This window comes from Gadus macrocephalus, chromosome 11 (genome assembly GCF_031168955.1).
Source record: "Gadus macrocephalus chromosome 11, ASM3116895v1".
NCBI lineage: Eukaryota > Metazoa > Chordata > Actinopteri > Gadiformes > Gadidae > Gadus > Gadus macrocephalus.
The window spans coordinates 12733027-12750565 of record NC_082392.1 but is presented as its reverse complement, the minus strand read 5'-3'; the positions used below and the strand labels follow the sequence as shown (position 1 = coordinate 12750565).

The window sequence follows — 17539 nt, the reverse complement described above, 5'->3', positions numbered from 1 at the left end:
AGCATAAAAATGTGATGGGTGCATATCATGGAGGACTGCATATTTTCCCTTCCCCCCCTCCCTCTGTACAACAAATAGACCCCCCACCCCATAGCCAGAAGCACGGCACCAGAGTGACCAGACAAGGCTTGAACGATTCTATTGGGACACCCTCAAACCTGACAAGTAGCCCCCCCCCCCCACACTCCCCCCACTCCGGTGTTTAGCTGGAGGCCCGCAGCCGGAACTGCTGTACCTCACTGGAATGCTAGCGCAGAGCACTCCACGTGGAGGAGCAGTAGGCCTACCCTACCAGCACCAGTACTACCGCTACCAACACTGCTCTTTCACCGCTCTTTAAAATGGTTGACTGGCCAATTGGATTAGGAACTTTGTCATTATGATGCATTTGAGAGGATGCATGGGAAACTGAGGCAGACAGAGATGCAGAGAGGCTGCGAAGCCAAGGGCCGGCGGAGAAACAGTCAGACCTGATCGATATTCGTGACCTATTATGACGTCATCAGTACCTAGGTCATACCCTGCTTGCTTTGTTTATTTATCGTGTTACGAACATTGTAGCCTACAAAAACACCCTTTGAGTATAGGGCTTAATTTGTGAACACCATAGCCCTACCCTTATTTTAAACCGTTCACTTGGCTAGAGGAACCGGTTTTAGTTGAGATACATTTTTTCATGGATACAATCTGACTAAGCATTCATAAGAGACAGTCTTGTCTTTTCTCTTTTACTCAAAAGGGAAGACTAACAACTTGCCAATGACATCTGTATTAGCCCATGTTCCTATGCAGAACTGGATTCTCAACTTTCACTCTGTCAGGTGACGGAGCCGTTTAAATACCTATGTCTACGTCCCCATTGGTCAGTCGAGAGAGTGGTCCTTCACCGCTGTGCTGATTTAACGTTTGGGAAAACTGAGACATGGTGGGCAGACTCAAACGCAAATGTTAAATTCTACACCAATAGGACGGTGAGGGGGCGTGTTCATAGAGCTGCCAGTTCCTGCCCAAGTGTTGTGATTGCAGTCTGAGTTGAGAACGCGCGTCTGCCTGTGGTTCGGCGCGCTCTTTCGCTGCTGTTTATAGCGCTCTGGGAATACTAATCTCATTTTTGAGGGGACAAACAACGAATAAGCTTTCTATTCTTCGAGGCGACTTTTTCGCTTCTGCGACAGCGTCATCTGTGCAAGAAGGAGCTGAATATTTCCCAGCAGTGAAAAGAGGCGAGGAAATAATATAGGTAAGAACTCGTTGCGACTACTTCGATACTTTTTTTCTGCTGCGACTTGGTTCATTATGACACACTGCCTGTCTCATAATTCCCTGAGTTTGTTGGTTGTCTCCCTTCGGGGGTATTTTTATTGCACGCAATAACGTGGTCGAACCTTAAAGAGCTATCGATACATCGTCAGTCCAGGATCGCAACTTGGGGCTCTGCGCAGTAGCCCCTATTCTTTTGTTTTTCCTGGGGTAGCAGCTCAGCGAATGTACAGTAGGCTGTGGTACAGTGAACGATGTGCTGAATAAAAGATCATGTCGTATCGGAACGGTTCACGGATAGACGTTGTGTGAGTGGGGTTTGTTGATTCTCGATTTGCCTATTTCCCCCAAATAACGTTACACAAAGACGCATTTGTATGCTGCAAGGATGAAGGACATATTAATGTTACGCTTACACTTAACGGTTTAGTGACACCATTCTGTTGTCATTTCTACTACAGAATATATCATATTGCCGGTAAAAAAAATGTCATTGAAAAATAAAGGATACATCTGTTCCGTGCGTCCATCGCAAACTGGAGATAAAACCACAATACGTTCTTGTTCCACAGAGACTGGTGTCCACAATCTCCCAATCCCAGGGCCTTAGTTAACCCGTCAGAATACATACAGTTATTTCCCTTTTCCCCTCTTCCAATTGTGCACAGTTTACTTGCGAGCCATTCTCTATTACCAACCTGACCGACGTGGTTCCACCACATCACCTCCCAAACTGAAATCTGTTGTGTCTTGTGTATGTGTGTGTGTTTTTGTGTAGGTTTGTGTGTGTGTGTGTGTGTGTGTGTGTGTGTGTGTGTGTGTGTGTGTGTGTGTGTGTGTGTGTGTGTGTGTGTGTGTGTGTGTGTGTGTGTGTGTGCGCGCGCGTATGCGTGTGCGCGCGTATGCGTGTGCACGCGCGATCAAGTAGACCACACAGGTGTGAATTACATATTTGAAGGGGTGGTTACTTCAAATCAAAAAAGTTTGATAGCAGTGGCTACTCTAGTATCCTGGACACAGATGCACCAGGCAGTAGCATAGGCCCATATGGCTGAATCATAATCATCCCCTAGCATTTGCTTGTTCCATTTATTCGTTGACAAGATTTGTTACATTCCATTTTGGATTGTAGCTAACAATGGCAAACGAATGGTTTCCTATTTCGATGTGTCCTATGGTTTGGTAATGCGTTTTTTTTTCATTAATACTCTCTCCCTGGCCCTCTCCAACCTCAGTGTTGCACACTCACAGCGCTGTTCTCAGGACGCTCACAGTGTGCCTTGACCCCCGCTCCCTGCCGCCATTATGTCATGACGTGGGAACACTGTGGCTATGGCTCGTGTCTGTGTACCAAATATGCTTATAGGGTCAATCATCAACCCCATGCAATCATCGCACTATTGGGGGCTGCCTTATTCCCTCGCTTGTCAGACGAGTGGACCTCTTTCTGTTTAAAGTAAATTTGGCTTCATAGCACTAACCGATCACTGGGTTGAAAACATTTGTCATCGTTACTGCCCCTGACTCTTATGCGGTCTCTCTTCATTTCCTCCCCGTAGGGGTAGGTATGTATGTATGCAGACATTATAGTCACTCGCTGTCCTCCCCCAGCCCAACCCTCCTCTCATGTTCACCAATGCAAAGCAACAGTGGAATGATTTTTCTTTCTAATGCCTACACTGTGCATTAGGGAATCTTAGTGGCCTGTACATTATTCTATTGTTGTGTGTGTGTGTGTGTGAGTGTGTGCGTGTGTCTTTTTTGTGTGTGTGTGTGTGTGTGTGTGTGTGTGTGTGTGTGGGGGGGGGCTGGGGGGGGGGGGGGGGGGGGGGGAGGTTGAATACAAGTACCGGGACAGCATGTCCATTTTCCTCATCGTTATTGTGAATAGCTTTCCGTCGGCGTGGCTCATTTTCACCACCGATGGCTCCGTTGCTCAGTTAGCATGCTTAATGGCGCATATTGCCCAGTATGCAAGGCTCCCAGTTTCCATCACGGAGACACTTTTAGCTTGAAACGACGGGGCGTTCCATTGGATGGCTTTTCTCTGTGTTTGCAGATGATGGTGTTTTTCTAATGGTCCGCAGGGTAATGGTGGTTGAAATGGGTTCGTAACCAGGGGCCCGTAGTGGGACCTTCAGATGCCCCATTTCATATTTCAACACGGAGACAACTCGGTCCCCATTCTCTGCCGACGACCACGGCGCATTATACCACACACATTACGTACGGGTACATCGCTACGGAGACCCGCGCAGTCTGCTCTGAAGGGATGCTCTGTCCAGGCGTGTGAGTCGGGGATGTATTAATGCCCTAACCCCAAACAGTGGCGAGCCGTTCGGGCGGTTGCAGCTGCTGAATTGCTCCACTCACATTCATTTCCTCCCCATTTCAAGCTCAATAAAATCCGAGTGTATTCCATCCCTTTTTTCTTTGGCTTTCCCTTTTTTTGTACAGTGCTCCTTTTGTTGCTGCTGCTGCTGCTGCTGCTGTGTTGTTGTTGTTGTTGTTGTTGTCTTCGGGCCTGGACAACAATGATTTGTCTGAAGTGCCGGGGCACTAAAGTACCTGCAGCGAGCCACAGTCGCTAGTGCCTAAAGAATGGGCAGGCGCCGTGCTTGAGGAAGCAACAGTTAATCTCCGCTTCCCGTCGGAGACACATGCCGCCCCGGCTCGGCCACGCCACCTGAGAGAGCCTCTGCTCCCTGGCACCTCATATTTCAAACTGATGGTAGCAGGTTGTTACCCATGGCAACTGTGCAGCCAACGGAGGGCTAAGCTTGAAGGAGAAAAAAGACGAAATGCTGGGAGAAAGGGGGTGTCGGGGTGGGGGAGAAAGGGTTCGGGGACTCGGGGGAAGGGGCTGGGGGTTGGAGGCGGAGCAGGAGGATGTTAAGGATTCAAGGGTAACCTCCCGCCCCTCCCCCCTGACTGCTGCCTTGTGTCCAGTGAGGGGTTTGGGACCCCTTGGGAATGACTTATTACCCGTCCACCACAGAGGCTCCCCATCGTCCATTACCCCGGGGCCTGACACGGGACGGGCCCCGTCCGGGCGATCTGCCGAGACCAGAGAGAGGGTCCTTGGCCCCCGGAGACCGGCCCGTTCCCCGTGGTCCGCAGCTGGCGGGGAACCGGCATTAGCATGTTGCGTGGGGCGTTACAAATGGAAGAGTTAGGGGGAAGTGAGGCGGCCGTGTGCCTCCTGCACTGCAGCTGATGGGGGTCTTCCATCACTGTCCCCCGCCGGACCCCGCCACAGCCGGAGAATACCGCTCAGCTGGCAGCGCAGCGCCGTAGTGGCACGGGGGGGGGGGGAATGGCTCTTTCTATTTGTTTTTTAGTTCCTGCCTTTATTTATTTTGTTGCTGATTCAGCTACTCGTGTGTCAACCGCATTAGCCTTATATTAACGTTGGTTTGAACACGGCGTTACCCTTGGGATTCTCCGCACGGCAGTTTAAGCTACATCTGTTTCCCCCGGGTTTCCCCCCCCCCCCCTGCTGGATCAAGGTTATTCTGCAGGCGTGCGTCTCGCGGCGACACTCAGTGCTCTCCCGCATCGGACCAATCTCGTGCCATTAGGGTGGAGTCCTTGGCAGTCTTGTAATTACTTCTGGTGATACCCGAAGCAGGCGTGCCATGGCTACCCTCCTGCGGTCCTCGCCGTGGTTTGTGCAGAATGGGAAATTACAGCCTACTTGATGAGTGTGTAAATTTCAGGAAGAGAGAGGGGGGGGGAAAGAGAAAAAAAAACACCTCTGGGTTCAGTGAAGGGATAGAAAGTGAGAGAAGGGAAGTGAGAGGAGATGGCGAAACCCCAAACATCAGGGCTGTCAGGGACCGCACTCTGGCCATGTGACAGACCCCGCGCCGTCAGTCCAGACTGGCTGTCTTCCTGCGGTTCTGTTTGAGCTGTTGTTGCAGGAACATTAACCCCTCGTCCAACGCAGACTCGGGGGTGTTTGGGGCCGCCAGCCCCACCGTGGCGTTGGCGGCGGCCCGCTCTGCTTTTTGCTTTGGCTTTAGCTACTGCTAAACGTTGCTCGTTTTGGTTTGAATTCCAAGTGAGAATGGGAAGAATCGCTAGTGAGAATCACTAGCGTTTCCCTGGTAGATAAACAGCCGTGTCCCCGGCGGAGCACGGCTGCTGTCTGCTGTGGAGGGCTAGGCTGCTCTGACCCCCTCCTGGTGAATGGACGTGTTGATAGTGGTGGTTCAGATTGAAGGTCTGCAGGCTGGCCATTGGGTGAGCAGTAGGGAGCTACGGATGTCTTTCTTATTAACCTGCCTCGGATTATCTTCACATACCACACTTATTTTAGAGGGAATCCAAGCTGAAAATGCATTTAGAATATTATTTTGGGCCACTTGCCATAAGCATTCATTTTATATATATGTGATTCCTGTTATCTGAAGACCTCATAATAATTGAGGTTGGCAGTCGTTAATTATGCAGGGTTTGGTCACATTACTTTTATTGCCGGCACCAACCATGCCAAGGTTGATGTTTCCAACTTCTTATAAAAACATCCTTTCACAGTTATGTCAACCCTTACTTTACCACCCTTTATTTCACCCTGTCTTTGTCAGGTCTATTTGTGCGGCATTGTTCCTTTGTCATCTGTTTGTTGTTCCATATGAAATTATTTATTGACTTGGTTCAAGGGAATGTAAATAGTGCGATGCTTTCGGGTTTGTTCATAGCCACGTACACGTGTGAAGGGGAGAACCGGTACACCATTCAGAGTGTGAGAAAAGACTTGTACATAATCTCTCTCTCTCTCTCTCTCTCTCTCTCTCTCTCTCTCTCTCTCTCTCTCTCTCTCTCTCTCTCTCTCTCTCTCTCTCTCTCTCTCTCTCTCTCTCTCTCTCTGAGCATCAACACTGCCGCGCCGCCTGCCCTTTTAGATGAAAGAAAGGGTACCTACTCTCTGCATAGTATCACAGACACACGCATCCTTTGATTGGTGTAACAAGGCGATTTTCCCTCGCTACCTGGAGGGCCGTTCGGAAATGGCATGTGTGGCAGAATGGAGGCCCGTCTTAAGGGGATTGAACGGAAAGGATATGAAGAGTTGAAGTTGTGTTTTCGTGCATATTCTAGACAAAGAAATGGCTAGTAACGGCATCTTCATCTTTGCTGAGCTGCTCACACCCAGAGACATATTTTCAGACCAGTGGAACCAGGGAGGATGTGGGCGTGTGTTAGTGTGCGCATATTAATAAAAAATAAAAAAATCGTACTGCTCCGTAGCATAATGTGAACTCCCGGATGATTTTGATTGCGCTTGTATCAGCAAAACCCTAACCCCCTCTGCCCGCACCCTTCGCTAAGCACAGGAACAAACTGTTTCATCTTAATGCACTACTCTCTTCCTGCCTGCTATTTCATTTAATTGGAGGAAACGCCTTAACTAAAGAACCCCGTGTCCCTTTAAATGTGCCGTACACCACCTATCGATTCCCGGGTCCCGGTGTGGACGGCTAAAGGTGCTTTAGTTTGTGCTCCAAATGACCGCTTTATCACTTCATAATGAGGGCCAGCCCCTTGGCTCATTGATTGAGCGCTCAAGCAGAGAGCACAGCAAGCCCTCCCTCCAACCCCCCTTTAATTCCCAATCTTCCACCTCGGCCCTCCTGACTTCCGATTCCAAAACCCGGCCGGCTCTGTGATAACGGACGGCCGTCCCACCCGTGCAACAGGCAACGTAGGAGGTGCAAGGCCCTGACTTGTCAATTGATCTGCCTCCAACCGGGCCTGAAGCAACAAAATAGATCTGATTTCTGTTGATCTGCGGAAGAGCAATTGTCTGGTGTCACGTGCTGTGTGAAGCAATTAGGCCAACTACAGGACGAGGGCATTGATAAAAGGTGTTTTCTCTCCTTTCTCTGTAGATTCTATTCATAGTTACGACCGCGTCCCATCGATTCTTATGACACTTTATCAGAAGGAGATTTTCATGATTTTCATGTGAAATGAAGCAGGAAATTAAAACCCTAAGATAAGGATATTTTTTCTCCTCCGTCTTCCCACCTTCCCCAAAGTCACAGTTTGAATACGGTAATGCTGTATTCCTTTCAATCCTAGCTTCGTTCTGCACACTCTCAGAAGGGTGTGGCCAGTAATTGGGAGGTAATTTGTAGTGGAGTAATTCATTACTTGTGTTGTTAGATTGCCAAGTAAGATAGCTCTGTGAATAGGGTTGGACAGCAACTATGGTTCAAGCGGTACCCACATAACGGGTACCTACCATCGTATTAAAATGCACGTTTTGCTACTAAACGGAGTATTAAGTTAGCATCTCGTATAGGTTTTAATTGACTTATTTTAAGAAGAAATCATGCTATTGTTATTTGTTATATTATTGTTCTATTCATTTCAAATTATTAACAATTTTGCAATGGCCGTAAAATACCCAACAGATTATTTTATCTTATTCAGGTCACCACTATAAATGGCAATTACATAGGTAGGTATTGTCAAATTCAAACAATTCCCAGCCCTATCCATGAATCCTCTTCTTGACCACGGCTGTATAATGTTAGTATAATAATCAGGAGTACACTAGCCTGTACTTAACCCTGTGTCCAGTTTCAAAACTTTCCATAAATAGCAGTCTGCTTTGACCCTGTCAGCAGCAACAAGTTTGTGCATAGCCTACTGTACACCCCAAGAATGAACTGAGGCAGACTCTGTTCTCAGCTTGTTTCAAAAATATGATTTGGTTGAACAAGTTTTTATGTTGCACTCAACACTGACAAAGCTTTGATTTTCGATTGTCTTCTCGAGATGCATGTTTCTTCTCCACACAAAAACAACCAAACTATACCATTTGTGAGTATTAGCATGCTGTTATTGGATTTCATTGCTGCGGTTGAATGTTTTTGCTTGAGGTTTTTTCCTTGTATGGAAATGAGCACTGCTGGAATGTGTGTTGGTGTGAATCCTTGCGTGCGTGTGTATGTTTCCTTTGGTCGCCATATGTGAATATCAAGTGTTTGGATTGGACACGCTGGAAGATAAGTCTAGAAGGAGACTTGTGGAGTTGTTTTTCCCTATTCCTCAGAACCCTGGGCCCGCTTCCATTTAATTTGGGCTATTTTTAAAACCATCTCCGGGGGCAGAGAGTTTGGGGTTGTGTTAGCCAGGAGAGGGGCTTGCAGAAGGAGGGGGGCGTTGTCATTTGAATCCGACACAGACTCATGTCCAGGATAAGTAAAGCAGACCTCTTTCCTTCCCATGCATTTTCCTTACCAATCGACTCCAGCTCAGACGTGTCTGTCTGTCTGTCTGTCTGTCTGTCTGTCTGTCTGTCTGTCTGTCTGTCTGTCTGTCTGTCTGTCTGTCTGTCTGTCTGTCTGTCTGTCTGTCTGTCTGTCTGTCTGTCTGTCTGTCTGTCTGTCTGTGCGCGGGATAGACTATTTTCTTAACACATGTATAGATAGTATATATGTTTGAACATGTGTAATTTTATATATGCAAAGTATTTGTCCATAGATTGTTGTGGACATTTACCCGACAACTATAAGCGTCTTCATTTTTATATCCTATTTAATTTTTATTTGACAAAAGTAGAGCCCTAAACTTCCTCCATCACACACACACACACACACACACACACACACACACACACACACACACACACACACACACACACACACACACACACACACACACACACACACACACACACACACACACACACACACACACACACACACACACACACAGCGTCTCTTCTGATGTGGGCTGCTGCCTCATTGTTTTCTCATTTCTTTATTGCGATCTTGCGTTATCTTCCTGCCATCTCCCTTTCTCCCCCAGGGACTTCTGCCTGTGATTGACGGTATAAGCAACAACTGTGGATAAACAACGCACCAACCGCCAATATTACTTTTTCATAACGCAAGAGGAAGTTTGTGTTCGTGTTTGCGGGCGTGTGTGTGTGTGTGTGTGTGTGTGTGTGTGTGTGTGTGTGTATTCACTTATTTATTCAGTCACCTTCCCTCTCTGTTCCACCCAATGAGGTTTTATTTTAAATGTAGGCCTGTTGACAACGATCGTTAGTGAGCGAATCATACGAATTATGGTAAACAAATTTCATACTTTGGTTGGTTTGTGGTCCTCATACAAATGCAATACGCACTCACATACACAATGCAACACATTTCCCTGGGGAGCTTCATAAACATAATGCCGTATCCCAAACGGGGGGCCCCGTATCATTTGGATAAGTGCGATCCACGCTCTAGTTTTGAATTGAAATCATGCCACCTCAAGTTGTATTCCTTTTATTGCTTTCTCAAACTCTCTTGCACAGAACCGAGCAACCGCCAGCGTAGCAGAAATTGAATAAAAGGAGGGAAACAACTAAAGAAAAGACGAGGGAAGAAAAGTTTTCATCACACAGTGTGAAATGAAGTTAAGGGCGCCAGTGCCATTGGATGCTAATAGAAATCATGTCCAATTGAACACTCCTCCAAACCCACCCGCCACTCCCCTACCCCCCCCCCCCCCCCCCCCCCCACCCCCCCCGCCCGGCCAGTCCCCGGCCCCCCCGCTGCTTGTTCAATTTGAGCGAGAGAGACTGTCGGACACAAGGCGGTGACACAGGTCACAGCCAGCGTGTTGACGTTCGCTGTTCGGATCTGGTTTCCTTAATTAGCCCGTGTTCTTTTTTAATTACCCAGTCGACTTAGCGCCTCTGTCAATTCCTCTCTGCCCTGGCAGGCAGAGGTGAATGCCTCTCTCCATTCTGTCTCCATTCTGGGCTTGGACTTGTAGCGTGTTCCCATTATTGTTTCAGGGGAAGGTTTGTCGTCCTCTTCCCTGTTTGATTACCATGATAATACCCCCTGGGGGGGAGGGTGAGGTGGGGGAGCGCCAGCTATGGCCCACTAATCAGACCCCCCGCCCACGTACAGGACCCTGGCTCTCCCCCTATGCCGCGCTCCATCAGTTAAACCAACACTCCGCAATTCAGCATTAATCTCAAATATCATAGCGCGACTGGAAGCTGGACGGCCAATACAATGGCAAATTAAGGGCTACGTCAGTGCGATAGTGCACTGCCGCGCTGCAAACTGGAACCTTCCCAAGTGTAATTATGCTATGCTAATTCACCAGCCCACCCGACGCTATAAACCAGGCTCCCTGGTCAGCCAGACTTGATACTGTGGGGTAAGGAGATACAGAATGAATGAATTAGCTGAACGGCTGAGATACACGCTGAAACTCAGATACGCCAGACCTCTGTCCCAGTTGGCGGGAAAAGAGTGGTAAGACATTAAACAGGCCGAGCTTCCTGACGCCCCCCCCCCCCCCCTTTTTGGAGAGGGGGTTGGGCAGGGGGGTGGGGTCTGCGGGGTCGCCCACCTTGAACTGTGATGGAGTGATTGATTATTAGACAGGGGTAACCCTGTGTACCCCCCCCCCCCCCCCTGCTCCACCACAGCCGCTGACATGAGGACTGTGTTAACGTCGGACACGCAGCGCAGACAAATCCCTGTCACGCTCTGGAGGGGCGAACACTGGTCAGGGTCAGAGGTCAGGAGTCCAGGGGAAGGGGGGGACGGGGGTCCGTGTCACGACCTGAATCCTGATTGATTCTCTTTGCAGCCGGCGGCCGTCGCGGTAAAGAAAGTTAAGTGGAGATAAAGGAGAGTGGAGGGAATGTTCTAGAGAGGAGTAGGAGGGGGTTGGAGGGGTTGGAGGGGGCGGGGGGCTAGAGACCCCCACGGTCAGAACACACTCAGTACATGCACACTTCGCCGCCGTCGCTCTTCCATGCGCTGGCTGTGTTTTCACTTTCGCAGACGCCCCCCCCCCCCCTGTTGAAACGACGCCACATGTTTTCCCTTTACCCCGCACCAGACAGCTGAGCCCCCCCCCCCCCCCCCCCCCGAGTGGGGGCGCTGTCTGCTGGCCAGATGAGCACCGCTGGGCGGTGGAGGGGTCCCACACACATACACACACACACACACACACACACACACACACACACACACACACACACACACACACACACACACACACACACACACACACACACACACACACACACACACACACACACACACACACACACACAGGACCCTGTCCACCGCTGTGTAGTTCAGCAGGGTTCTCTATAACATGCAATGCAGGGTTCTGAGTCATCTCTGGATAGTGAATTAAAGGGAAGCGTGGGTGCAGAGTAGTGTCTTGGTTCGGGGGGGTGTTCCATTCAGGAGACCCTGGGTTCAATCCCCCGACAGCCGCAGCCTACCGACATCCTTGAGACATGTCCATCCACAACCCTTTTCCTTGCCTGCGGGTAACTGAAACCGTTGAGTCTCAGAGGACAACAGCGTCCACGTTCAATGACTCCATGGTTAAACACCCTGGGTCGTGGGCCAGTGGTGAATAATATTGACAGTTGTTTTTTGACTCATTTGCATGCAACTCTGCAGGGTTATTGTGCAGGGGGAGAGGCATCCCGAGAGGAGCGATGTGAAAGCACCGTCTTCTCCTTGTGAGAGCTCACAAGTTGTGGTGTGCTTCCCGGGGAAAGCAGCAATTATGGGGAAAAAAAAGTCCTTTGAGCGGTGACTGCTCTGGCATTCTGCCATTTAAATGTCTCCTGTCTCCTCCAGAAACTCTGAAATACCACAATCGCTGCAGCATTCCACCAGGCCTGAACCCGGGACGCTGTACTCCCCAGGCCGGGCTTTCAGCTGGCTAGTTCTTCTTCTTCGTCTTCAGCTTCATCTTCATGGTTATCATCCTCATCCTTATCCGTTTTTGTGCTGCCTGAGCAGCACCAAACCTTTTCCAGTACTCTTTGCTCTTTCTTTGCAGAGACCTTTTTCAGAGCAAGTGCATTGGACACAGTTTCTTTTGCAGTTGTGTTCAGCTTATATCTGTTGGAAAGATATTTTATATCCACTGTGTTGTTCTCTGTACTGTATGCAAGGAATCCATCTTTTACAACAAGTATCGGTTATGAATAAAGATGGGCTGATATTGGGGGAGAAAGGCAATTGTCCAACGTTCATATTTTCTCCCAATTCTATCATGTGATGAATAGTTAATGCTTAGTTAGAAGAAGGTCAATGATCAAAAATATCACTGTTAATGGTTAACATGGTTATGATGTTGAGGTCATGAGTATCCTCATGGTTAATTGATTCTGGCCTAATATTTTCCAGCTGGTTTCATGACCTTGTGCTCCTACCCCCTGGCTAGCTCTAACAACAAAAAGTGATCAGGATATGTTCCTGAACAGCTTCTCTCCCTTTATCCTTTTCTCTCACGATGTCACTCTTACGGTAAAATAAGAATGAGAGTAAAATAAAATAAATGCTTTCCTTAAAACACTTTAATGATCAAATGATTGCCCTTATCCACCACACATTAACAAACCACACATTAACCTAGCGTCGTTAGAAAAAAACCTAGCAAGTGTTAAAAAAAAAGAAAGTATGATAAAAAAAAGAACACCCATTTGTTACAGTATGGACAATCCGAACGATAACGAATTCGAGCCTCTCTAGCCCTTAATTCTCTTACCACAGAGCTTGAGTTTTCCGACTTGTTTTATTTTTTTCAATGTGTTTTGGAAGTGTTTGTCACTGGCCATGCTTAGCCGTTGGCCTCCATAATGGTTTTGAAGTGTCGGCCAGCCTAGCGTAGCTGTTAGCGTTAGCGTTAGCCCAGATGATCCTCTCTCTGAGTCCTCCTCTAGATCCGGCTCCGTGGGGCTTGATCTGTCACGTTAAGCAGCTGAGTCTTACGGCTCCAGGCTCTCTTGATTAATCAAACCACTGCTAACTCAAAATTAAGTGTGTGCGCGTGTGTGTGAGCATGTGTGCAATCTAGAAAGAGAAGAGATTTTGTCTCCTGCTAGGATGACTGACTTATAACTTTTTTAAAACCTCTTGTTCTTGTCTGCATATTAGATAAAAAAAATCTATGTCAAATGTTGCTAAATGGAGCATTTGATTTGATCATTGTCTAAATGATAAATGTAACTAATAAAAACATATTTGACAGATTCATAAGCAAAGAAAATAATTCTTAATATAATCATTTTAAATAATTCTTTAATTATTTCAAATGATTATATTATATATTATATGTAATTTTATTAAAATGCATTAATAAACTGTTATAGTTTTGTTCAACCTCGCTTGAACAGAGATGTCAGGGAAACAATTCATGTGAATTCAATCAAGTAGACTTATTCTGGACCAGACAAACTAACCATTCCAGGATCAGACAAACTAACCAAATCTGACCTGGCCCAGTTCTGTTCCTTGACATGATGCCACACTATCATGGTTTTCTTTTGTTTGTGGTGTAGGGATTGGATGGAAACTCTTTCACCCCTGGGGAGGGTTGTGCCATCATCTCCTGTTTCATCGTCTTGTTTGCACGATGGAAAAGGAATCAATGGAAAAGCACCGTTACAGGTGAGCTCTGCCGCTCAACCATGGCTGATACTTCAGATGGGATGCTGCTGGTGGTTGTTGTTGGGTTAAAGGGCCCCGATGGGCATCCAGCTCCAAGAATCAGTTCATCCAGTACAGCTTTTACCGCTCTGGTAGAGCTCCACAACTGTCTCAGAACTAGGACGGGCCGGTAGAATTGGCTTGGTCCCAAACTGCCTTTCGAGAAGTGTCCAGTCTTCTTTCACTTGCCAGTTTATAGTATATAACTATAACTGTATTAAAGTTAATACACTCTATTGTCTAGTGTTCCCAGTCCCTCCATAAAGTGGTCTATGAGTTTTAAAAAGCATGATTCAACACCGGTGTCTTTATTCACATACAAATCCCTGTGTTGATTTGACATCGATGTACGTTGAAGCTGCAGGGCTCAAATCGTTTTCAGACATTTGCTTTCAAAAATCATTTTGCTGACTGACGTATACACATGCAGTTCCAAGCAATTGTTTAAGTGTTTTCAAATAGACAGATTCACTGAAGCCTGGAGGATCAGTACTTCACAATGGGGTTCCTGGCTCAAGTCGAAACCGTTCTCCAACCCTCATGCTGCGATGTTTACCTCCTGTATGGAGGATAAATCTTCAGCTCCCATGCTGTCTTTGCAGAGCCAAATTTCCCCAGGTTGCGTGGGGCGCATCCTCCATTTGTCATCTGCTAAATGACTAACTGATGGGCAGGAACCAAAGTCTGAACGAGGCAGAACCAGTCTGAACAACCCCCTCAAAATTGTGGCACAGGGAGACTAATCACTGCATGATGTTGAGTGCCTTTTGAAGTTTCAGCATCATGACCAAGGGTTCAACTTTAACCCCCCTACTGCAACTCTCTGCCAAGCTAAGTTAGATCAAAATCATTTTAAAGTGTAAGTGAACCCCCTTTTTCGACTTGATTTTGTACACTATAAAAAAATAATCTATCTAATAAAGCGCTTTTGGCAGAGGGCTCTACGAAGGTGTGTTCTCCCCACAACATCCACTGCATCTTGTTGATTCTTGAAATGAAATATCCGGGAAGCATTACCCTCTCTCGGACATAAACGTCCAGATCAACCGCTAATAAGATGGAGGTCAGCACCACCACACACACCCGCCCCCCGGTGTCCCTTTGTCCTGACGTTGGAGAATATAGTAAGAGGCACTTCAACGTCAGGACAGGTATGACAAGAGCAGAACCTTCACTCATGTTTTCTCAATATGATGGTCTTATTTCAGTGACGGTAGAGAATACCATGTTGAAGATCATATGAGACTTATTACCACGTTTAAATCCCCAAATAAAAAGATTTGGGGTTCACTGCACCTTTAAATGACATTGATCTCAAATTATGAAGGGCATTTCAACGGTGGATTTTGCACAGATGTCTGCATTGGCTTGAACACGCACACACACACACACACACACACACACACACTTGAAAAGCTGGCGTCTCTTTAAAAAATCAACATGCAAAGTTTATCGAGCAATTTTCCGTCTGGAAACACAAAAGTGCTTTAAGGATAATCAGGGAGGTACTCTGCTTGTTGTGCCTGGATCTCGTTTCCGCTGCTGTGTGCTTATCTAACACTTTCATATTTCCTTCCCCAGAATGTTGTGATCTAATAGAGGTCCTACAGATTGCAAACACAAGCAGTCATCAATCACCGCTTCAGTCGACACCCCGCCGATTGGAGGGGGGAAAATAACAAGGTCTTTGGCCTGGCGCCTCAAAGTATCATGCTACCCAGAACAGCCTGTTATTGATAGACAATAATACCAGCCCACCTTCACCCTTTGGGTTCTCTTAGCAAAACAATGGGAGAGGTAAAGAAGGAGAGACTAGAAAGATGAAGAGCAACGGGAAGAGGGAGTGCAAGAGCATAAGGCGAGGGCAGGGAGAAGAGAGGAAAATAAGTGTGTGTGTGTGTGTGTGTGTGTTTGTGTGTGTGCGCATGTTTGGACCTCTCCCTCACCCCAAGTGTACCTCCATCAGTTTCCTGTGGTCAGCAGCTGGTGGGCCTGCTAATCCAGGCTCTGCTTCCGTTGCAGAGTCTTCCAGCAGCTCAGCCCCTGAAAGGCGCCCGAGCCGGGGGTCACTGCTCCTATCACCGCCGTTTGTCACTAGTTTATCTTTCTGGGAGTTTAGGATCCAACCGCGTCGCCATTCCCCTTGCTTTTTGTTAGGCCTTTGCTGGAAGGATAACGGACGGAGCAGGCAGGGAGGAGGGGGCGGTGATTACAGTTTATTGGGAGTTGGCTTCAAATAATATATTTTTAAAGGGGAGCTTAAGCCGGTGTGGTTAAAAAAAGCTATTTTCCAGAACGACAGTCAGAACACAATTTTACTGGCACTTTATTTATTTATCTAGATACATTGTGTGGACGGTGTCGTCACATCAGGAGCACACATTGAATCATTGGCCTTTTGAATGTTTGAATAATTTAAACTCATTTCAATGGCCTGGCCAAGTTATGTGACTCCTTCTAAACAGCCAGCGGACCGGGTTAAAAGCGCATAATGGGGGCGTGAGGTGCCTGCGTGTGTGTTGTTTATATGCTATATGATCAGGTGTCTCCTCCTCATCAAACACATGGAGATGCATTGTGAAGCCAGCCAGTCTGCCTCTGAATTATTTACACATCCACTCGCCTTTCAGGAATAAAAATTGTGTGTGTGTGTGTGTGTGTGTGTGTGTGTGTGTGTGTGTGTGTGTGTGTGTGTGTGTGTGTGTGTGTGTGTGTGTGTGTGTGTGTGTGTGTGTGTGTGTGTGTGTGTGTGTTGCATGTTGTTGTGTATGTCTGTCTGTTGGTTGTGTATGTCTTTCTATTTCATTAGTGTGGGTGTTTAAATGTGTTTCTGTTTAGAGTGTGTGTGTGTTTTGAGTGTGTGCATGTGTTGTGTGTCTTTCTGTCTGTTTATCGGTGTGTGTCTGTTTATTAGTGTGTTTTCTCTTGCTACTTTGTTTTGCGGCAAACTGGCAAGCTTCGCCGCCTGTAGCAGATTGGCGAAACAGATTGTGAGCTAAAATGCTTGCTTCTGCTCAGGGATTTTCAAAGGCTTTACGCAGTTATTGTGTTCTCTTTCTGCGCTCCTTCATCCTGGAATGGTTTTGAACTAATCTGACGATAGTTTGGTGTGTTATTGTTTTATTTGATACTTTCTAGTACACCATGCCCCACGGCCATGTAATCAGGAAAAGATGCATGTGAAGATGCTCCTACTGGCTTTGTGTTATCACAGTTCCGGGCGGTAGAAATACATTTGACAATATTCTCTGGCCTCCGTCTCCGCTGTGTTCATCAGAAATGCAACATGGCCTTTTCCTCTTCCTCTTTCTTGCAGTTGGTGACATTTCCTGGCTCCTGACCTTTCTCCATCCTTTGGTAACTCTTCCTCTCCTGCTCGGTGGATCACAGCAGCCCATCTGTTGGTAAATGGTAGGTCGAAAATTATGTTTTCCCCCAAATAACTATGTCATTAATTTTTCAGCACTATTTTATTACTATTGACTTCGTACTTGGAAGACGATTTGATTGCACTTTTCAGTCAACAGAAAATTCTTAAGCTGAGTTTGACGAGCGGAGTCTCCCATGAAGCATTCCAACTGTTTAATTAATGGCCCTTGTGAAAACAAAGCAAAGCAAACACGCAGCTTTAATCGTAGATATGATTAATTCACATTAATTAAAATGGTAATCAAACATTAAGAAATGCCCTTTTTACTCGTCTGGCTCTGAATTGCAAAGAAGGTTATTTTTTTATGTTTCTATGCTCTTGAGAATGTGGTCGTTTTGAAAAGTAATCCAAGCCGTAT

General features: G+C 46.9%; 1 protein-coding gene across 1 annotated transcript in view; it reads left to right on the top strand.

The window, feature by feature from the left end:
• The first annotated feature begins 1002 nt into the window (after positions 1-1002).
• Positions 1003-17539, top strand: part of sema6e (sema domain, transmembrane domain (TM), and cytoplasmic domain, (semaphorin) 6E) — a 121817-nt gene continuing 105280 nt past the window's right edge. The window contains exons 1-2 of the mRNA XM_060065887.1: positions 1003-1240; positions 17068-17166. The gene's annotated coding sequence lies outside the window, so the exon portion shown is untranslated. The remainder of the gene's footprint in view (positions 1241-17067; positions 17167-17539) is intronic.